The sequence below is a fragment of the Ahaetulla prasina genome, chromosome 2 (genome assembly GCF_028640845.1).
Source record: "Ahaetulla prasina isolate Xishuangbanna chromosome 2, ASM2864084v1, whole genome shotgun sequence".
In the NCBI taxonomy this organism is placed as follows: Eukaryota; Metazoa; Chordata; class Lepidosauria; order Squamata; family Colubridae; genus Ahaetulla; species Ahaetulla prasina.
The window spans coordinates 204,678,725-204,684,724 of NC_080540.1; the positions used below are offsets into that span (position 1 = coordinate 204,678,725).

The 6,000-nt window shown below is 40.8% G+C and overlaps 1 long non-coding RNA gene across 1 annotated transcript; it reads right to left on the bottom strand.

Annotated features, from left to right (window-relative positions):
• Nucleotides 1-1,105: 1,105 nt before the first annotated feature.
• Nucleotides 1,106-5,420, bottom strand: LOC131193310 (uncharacterized). Its single transcript, XR_009153880.1, has 4 exons — nt 5,372-5,420; nt 4,200-4,267; nt 2,923-3,079; nt 1,106-1,245 (listed from the first exon to the last, which is right to left on the bottom strand). It is a non-coding gene; the product is annotated as an uncharacterized LOC131193310 (long non-coding RNA).
• Nucleotides 5,421-6,000: the final 580 nt, after the last annotated feature.

Sequence of the window (6,000 nt, forward strand, 5' to 3'; positions counted from 1 at the left end):
GGGAGAGAGGGAAAGAAAGGGGAGAGGAGGAGGGAGAGAAGGAGGAGACAGGGAGGAGGAGAGAGGAGAGGGAGAGAGGAGAGGAGAGAGGGAGAGAGGGGAGGGAGAGGAGAGAGAGGAGAGAGGGAGAGGAGAGAGGAGGGAGGAGAGAGAAAGTGAGAGAGAGGAGGAGGAAGGAGAGAGAGAGGGGAAAGAGAGGGGGAGAAGAAGGGAGGGAGGGAGGGAGAGGGAGAGGGGAGAGAGAGAGAGAGGGAGAGAGACATGGAGAGGGAGATGGAAAGGGGGAGAGGGGGAAAGAGACAGAAAGAGAGAGAGAGAACAATTTTGCACGTGTAATTCCCTCAGACTGCAAATCGTGCCTGCATATTTTGTTTTATTCATTAGATCTGTTTGATCTGTTTATTTCTTGAAGCCTGGGGTGCCTGTTTGGCTTTAAGCTTTATCTGGTTTTACGGGAGGCCTTCTAGCTGGGGATGTATATCATCCAGAATCCACTAGAGTTGAATATAATAAATTTAAATCATACTAAATAAATACAGTTAAGCCCCACTGTTGAAAACAGAACTACACTTTTTTTCCCCTATCCTAATCAATTATTGACACGAATCTTGATCGACCATGCTCCAGGTTCAAAGGTACAGGATTTGATAGGGCCTGAAAGAAGAAAGGTTGTTTTCAAAAGCGCTAAAATCAAATGCCAAAGCAATTCCTATTGGCTAAAAGCTCACCCCACTTTCCCAACCCCCCCACCCCTAAATAATTCTCTTTGCCCTGCATAGAAATCTTGTATAGATGTGATTGAAATTGCTGGAAGCTTTGTTGCATGATGATTGCTTCATTTCGACTTGTATATGTTAATGATGAGGCTGAAAAATGGAAAGACAGTTTCGGGATCTGATAACTAGCCTTTCTTTTTGAAGACGAATATCTTCAATTCCCTTTTTTATTTTATTTTTTATTTTCTTTGCTATCTTAAACTTTAAAATTATGAAGTAAAAAGTGTTCCCAGCTCCACAGGCCAGTTTTTGGGAAGTGTCTCTCATCTCATTCATAAACACTCACACCCACAAATGTACCAAAAGAAGAGGAAAAAATAGAAGAAATATAATGCTGCTCAAATTTATTCAAAGGAAAGCATTGCAAAGCTTTTTTAAAGAATCCATCTAAATCGGGGTCATTCATTGGACTGTGCCAGAAGCAAAAGGCTATCCTCTAGGTATCTTGTAAAGATCATCTCGGCAAGATCTACAACAGAAAAAAACCCACCAAATTGTTATGTATCATTTCAGAACTCCTCCCTTTATGAATAGACTAGGTATTGCCTGCTGTCTTCAATAAGTTAGTTGTCACATGTCCAGAATAACTTATTCTCTTTGGTTGTAAACTAGTCCTTCACCTTTAGATTGGGGTTTCTGGGAAATACCAGGGTTTTTATTTTTCAGTTGGTTTCTGCAATTTTCAGTTGTGTCCTCTGCCCCCCCTCAATCTACAGAAGAGCCAAGCTGCCTTCTGTAAACATGTCTTTGACTCTTCTTGGGCAAGATGGCTTCATCCAAAGCTTTCATTCTGTTGGTAAGGAGCAGAACTGATGTAATCATTTAATACTTGAAATACGCTACCTGACTCTGTGGTCTCTTCCCAAAATCCCCAAAGCTTCAACCAAAAATTGTCTACTATTGACCTCACCCCATTCCTAAGAGGTCTGTAAGGGACGTGCATAAGACCACCAGCTTGCCTACCGTTCCTGTCCTATTGTTTCCTTTCATTATATCCAATTAATATAGTTATTACATACTTATGCTTATATATATGCTTATATATTGTATAGTTATTTCATGCTTATGCTTAAATATACTGTGTGACAAAATAAATAAATAAATAAATAAAAAATTTATCTTTCACAGAGTGATCCTAGATCAATGGTCACCAACTGGTGGTCCGTGGACCACTGGTGGTCCACGAGAAAATTGTGGTGGTCTGCAGAATTTTTTTTTGCATTTTTTATATTGGACTAAATCAGGGGTCCTCAAACTATGGCCCCTGGGACAGATACATGCAATGAACATTGCTGCAGAGAATCTCCCCCTTCGGGGTCTTTTTGTGCGGGTCAGAGGGGGGCAGAAATTCTGACTTGGGATCTGTTTTAGCCTCCTGGTGTGAGGCTTTGGGTTAAGGCAGGAGGAAAGTCCCGCTGGTGGCAAAGAGCCGGAGGGCCTTGTTCCAGTGGGACTGCATCATGGCCTGGAACTGGCTAACCATCTTAGCCCGCTGAGCCTCCAGATGCCAGTACCTGGCCTTGCACTCCTACAGGTCTTCCCTCTACTTGGAAATCCTATGCTCCAAGTCCTTAGTGAGGTGCTTCTGCTGAGCCTCCTTCTTGGTCACATCCAATTTGAACTGAGCTGTTTTGCCAATTCTTTCTCATGGTGGCTGCTTAACTCCAACAACTGCCCAGGCAAGCAGGTGAGGAATGGCTGGGAGGGGAGGGGGGAGTAGAGACTGATGAGGAGCCCCTCAATATGGGTGACATCAAGTTGGTCACGCCCACCCAGTCCCATGACCAAGCTACCTACGCCCACCCAGCCGATCATTAGGCAGATCATATTAGTGGTCCGTGGGATTTAAAATTATGAATGTAGTGGTCCCTGAGGTCTGAAAGGTTGGGGACCCCTGTCCTAGATGGCCCACAGCAACCAGTGAAAACAAACACCACAATTGCCACCAGCACCCCACACACGGGCAGCAAGGTCCCAGAACCTCTCAAAATGCTAATTCCTTGATTCCATCCCATCCTAGCCAACTACCTGAGGAAATAACCAGGTCTTCTTCTAGAAAATTAAATAGATCAGTCATCATGAACTGGTAGCAGGAATAGCCCACAATATATTGCCTTCTGAGGTGAAATATCTCAACAGAACATACCAGTCAATAGGTTTCATTCAGCCACTGGAGGGGCTGCTTGGAGAGCGACTAGAGCATTTCCTAAAGCGTCAATTATATCCTTGGTTAAAATATCTGGACATGGTGGACAAGATGGGAATCTCTGTCTTTCATTGCTTCCACTTTCACTACTACTGGCCTGGAAGAAGAAGAGTAGAATGAGGAAGACATCAAGTTAAAATGGGCAAATGTATTTAATGTTAGAATTATTTTAACATATTTCATTTATTGTGATAATTGCTTTTGACCAAATCAGCCTATCAGATGTGCTATTTATGGAACTGACTCCCCAAGTCAAATCAATCCAGCCATCAGCAAAGATTTCGGCCCATCACAAGAGTACCAAGCATTTTGGCTGCCTTAAGCCAAGTATCCAGAAGACCATATAAAAAAAAACCTGGATCCCAGTTTTCAGTTGGTTTGGGAGGTCATGGGATCATAGAGGTTGGTCTTCCCAGTAGGCTGTTAAGGACATCATCCTTAGATCCACCTTTGGAAATGTTATCAACAAGAAATGCTTACTTTGAAATCTCTACAGCAGTGATGGTGAACCTTTTTGGCACCGAGTGCCCAAACTGGAATTTGCACACGCCGGAGTGCCAGAAACCTAAAAACCAGCTGGCCGGTGTGCATGTGTGCGCTGGCCACCTGGTTTTCAGGTTTCTGCTGGTCTTTGAGCATGCCTGAATGCTGGAAACCCAAAACCTAGTTGCCAATGTGCATGGGTGCACCGGAAACCATAAAAGCATCTGGTGACAGTGTGCGTGCCCACAGAAAGGGCTCTGTGTGCCACCTCTGGCACACATGCCATAGGTTCTTCATCATGGCTCTACACTATATCAGTGTTTTTCAGCATTGGCTGAAGATGTGTGGACTTCAACTCCCAGAACTTCCTAGCCAGTCATTGCCACACACCTTACAGTTGCCAAGTTGAGAAACACTGTTCCATGCTAATGAGAAGGAGAATCTAGTTCAAATCTAGTTCAAATCTCTTGCTATATTAACTCAACATTCCTTCTCTCTCCTTTTCTCTGTCTCTCTGATTGCTCCATCCCAGCTTCCTTTTGCAGTGTGGAATAATAATGCTGATTTCTCTCACTGAATCTTCAGACAAAAATCTTGAGAAAATGACTGCTCTGCCCAACCCATTCCACAAATACCACATAATCCCCTGACCCTCAAACTTTTGCAGTATTTTTTTCAAGCATTACATAAATCCTAGATATTTCTATCATGCAATCACGATCCTTAATGTGTACCTCAAGAGGAAGAACGATGGCCAACAGACAGGCAAGAACAATCACAAACTTCATTTTGTTGGATTAATCTGTAAGAACAATTAGTTTTTAGTTATTAACAATTAGTTAACTGAATGTCAAGTTAATTCATGGTGCTCAAGACTTAATACTCATTTGGAGACGTTTTGTTGGTCTCCAAATTACTATTAGAATTCTCTCCTTCCATGAGGTGGACATCTGGAATTTTGCTTCCCAAATCTCATGGCTCTAATTATACCTGCAAATCCTTTGCAATTGTGTTCAAGAAAATGATATAATCATATGTTGATTTCTAATGAATATCAATGATTTTTTAAAAAAAACTTTCAGCGTTCTCTGGAAAATATGTTAATTATTTTAAAGGCAAATCTAAACATTGGCCCTTCCCATTGGCTATATCAGAGTCTAAATATTCTGATTTATATTTAATAGACAAAGACATTAGAGACATTAATGATATCGAACAATGCAGATCCATTACAATTTTGATACTATACCCTTCCAAAACGTTTGAGGAGAATCCTCTGAGTGGCTGCATTCAGGCTATAAACCCTCTTGCTTCATAAAACAACAACAACAACAAAAAAACCTGAATTTCTAACAGAAAGAGAAGACCATGGGAGACTCAGTGACTAAATCCCTGATTCCTTTATATCCAAGCTTTACCGGAATGTGAGCATTGAAAATAAACTATTATTAGAAAAAAGTATTGGTATTTCCCAAGGCAATGGACCTGAATTTGGAATTTAGATGTGAAGGAATGTATCTTTCTCATACATGAAATGTTTGCTTCAGGTGAAGATAAATTTCACTTGCTCTGACAAAGCAGGGGAGGAAAAGAGGGAAATGAAATAGGGGAGGACAAAGGCCCTACTCTTCTAAAAGCATTGCTGACTCTTTGATCATTTTAAAACGAGTAATGTACTTCTTATAAGAGCAGACCAAAATATTATAAGAAGCAGTACAGTATAAAGAATATAGCCATAGGTAAATTGATTTCAGTGAAAAGGTCAAGCCTGTGTTGCTACTTCTATATTCCCCACTGACTCAAGTTATCTCAAAGCTCTCAAAATTCACAAGCACAATTTATGCAGTTCTTCATAAATAACAAATAATAGCTGAGGAAGCGTTAAAACAAATATTTTCTGACTTACCTTTTTCTTTGTGATGCATTTCTTGTTCCGCGCTCTCTGAGTGATGTTCTTAGGTGTAGCGGCAATGCTTATATACCCTCTGAAACTTCCTGGGATTAGGAAGAACATCCAACCACTTTTCACCATTTAGGGACTGAAGAGGTTTGCCCTAATCACTCCCAAATACACACGTAATAATCTTTTAAAAATCCCATTTTGAAATCTTTTGTGGCTTCCAGAAGACGGTTTTGTGGCAAAGTTGAGCAAGTTACTTTAGAGATTTCCCCTCGAGATTTGATGGTGGTGGTCCAGCAACTGACCTAAAGAGTTGCTTCCAATACAAGTAAAGTTACCTTCAAGTCAAGCTGGATTCATAATGAATCCATGGATCCATATTCTTTCCTAGTATTGACATGAAAATACTTTGCCCTTTTTTTGTTCTGGATTTTTTTTCCTCTCAATTTCCCAATTTAGTCTACAACCCTAGAATTTCTTTAGACTCTCCTGGCCTATATCTACCATAGTTTTATTTTATTATTAAATGTCTAAACCACATATCTCACCTAAGTAACCCACAATTTTAGTTTGCTACAAGTGAAAAGATATATAGAATTTGATTGTAGAAATACTTCCCTGTTCAGTTATAACAT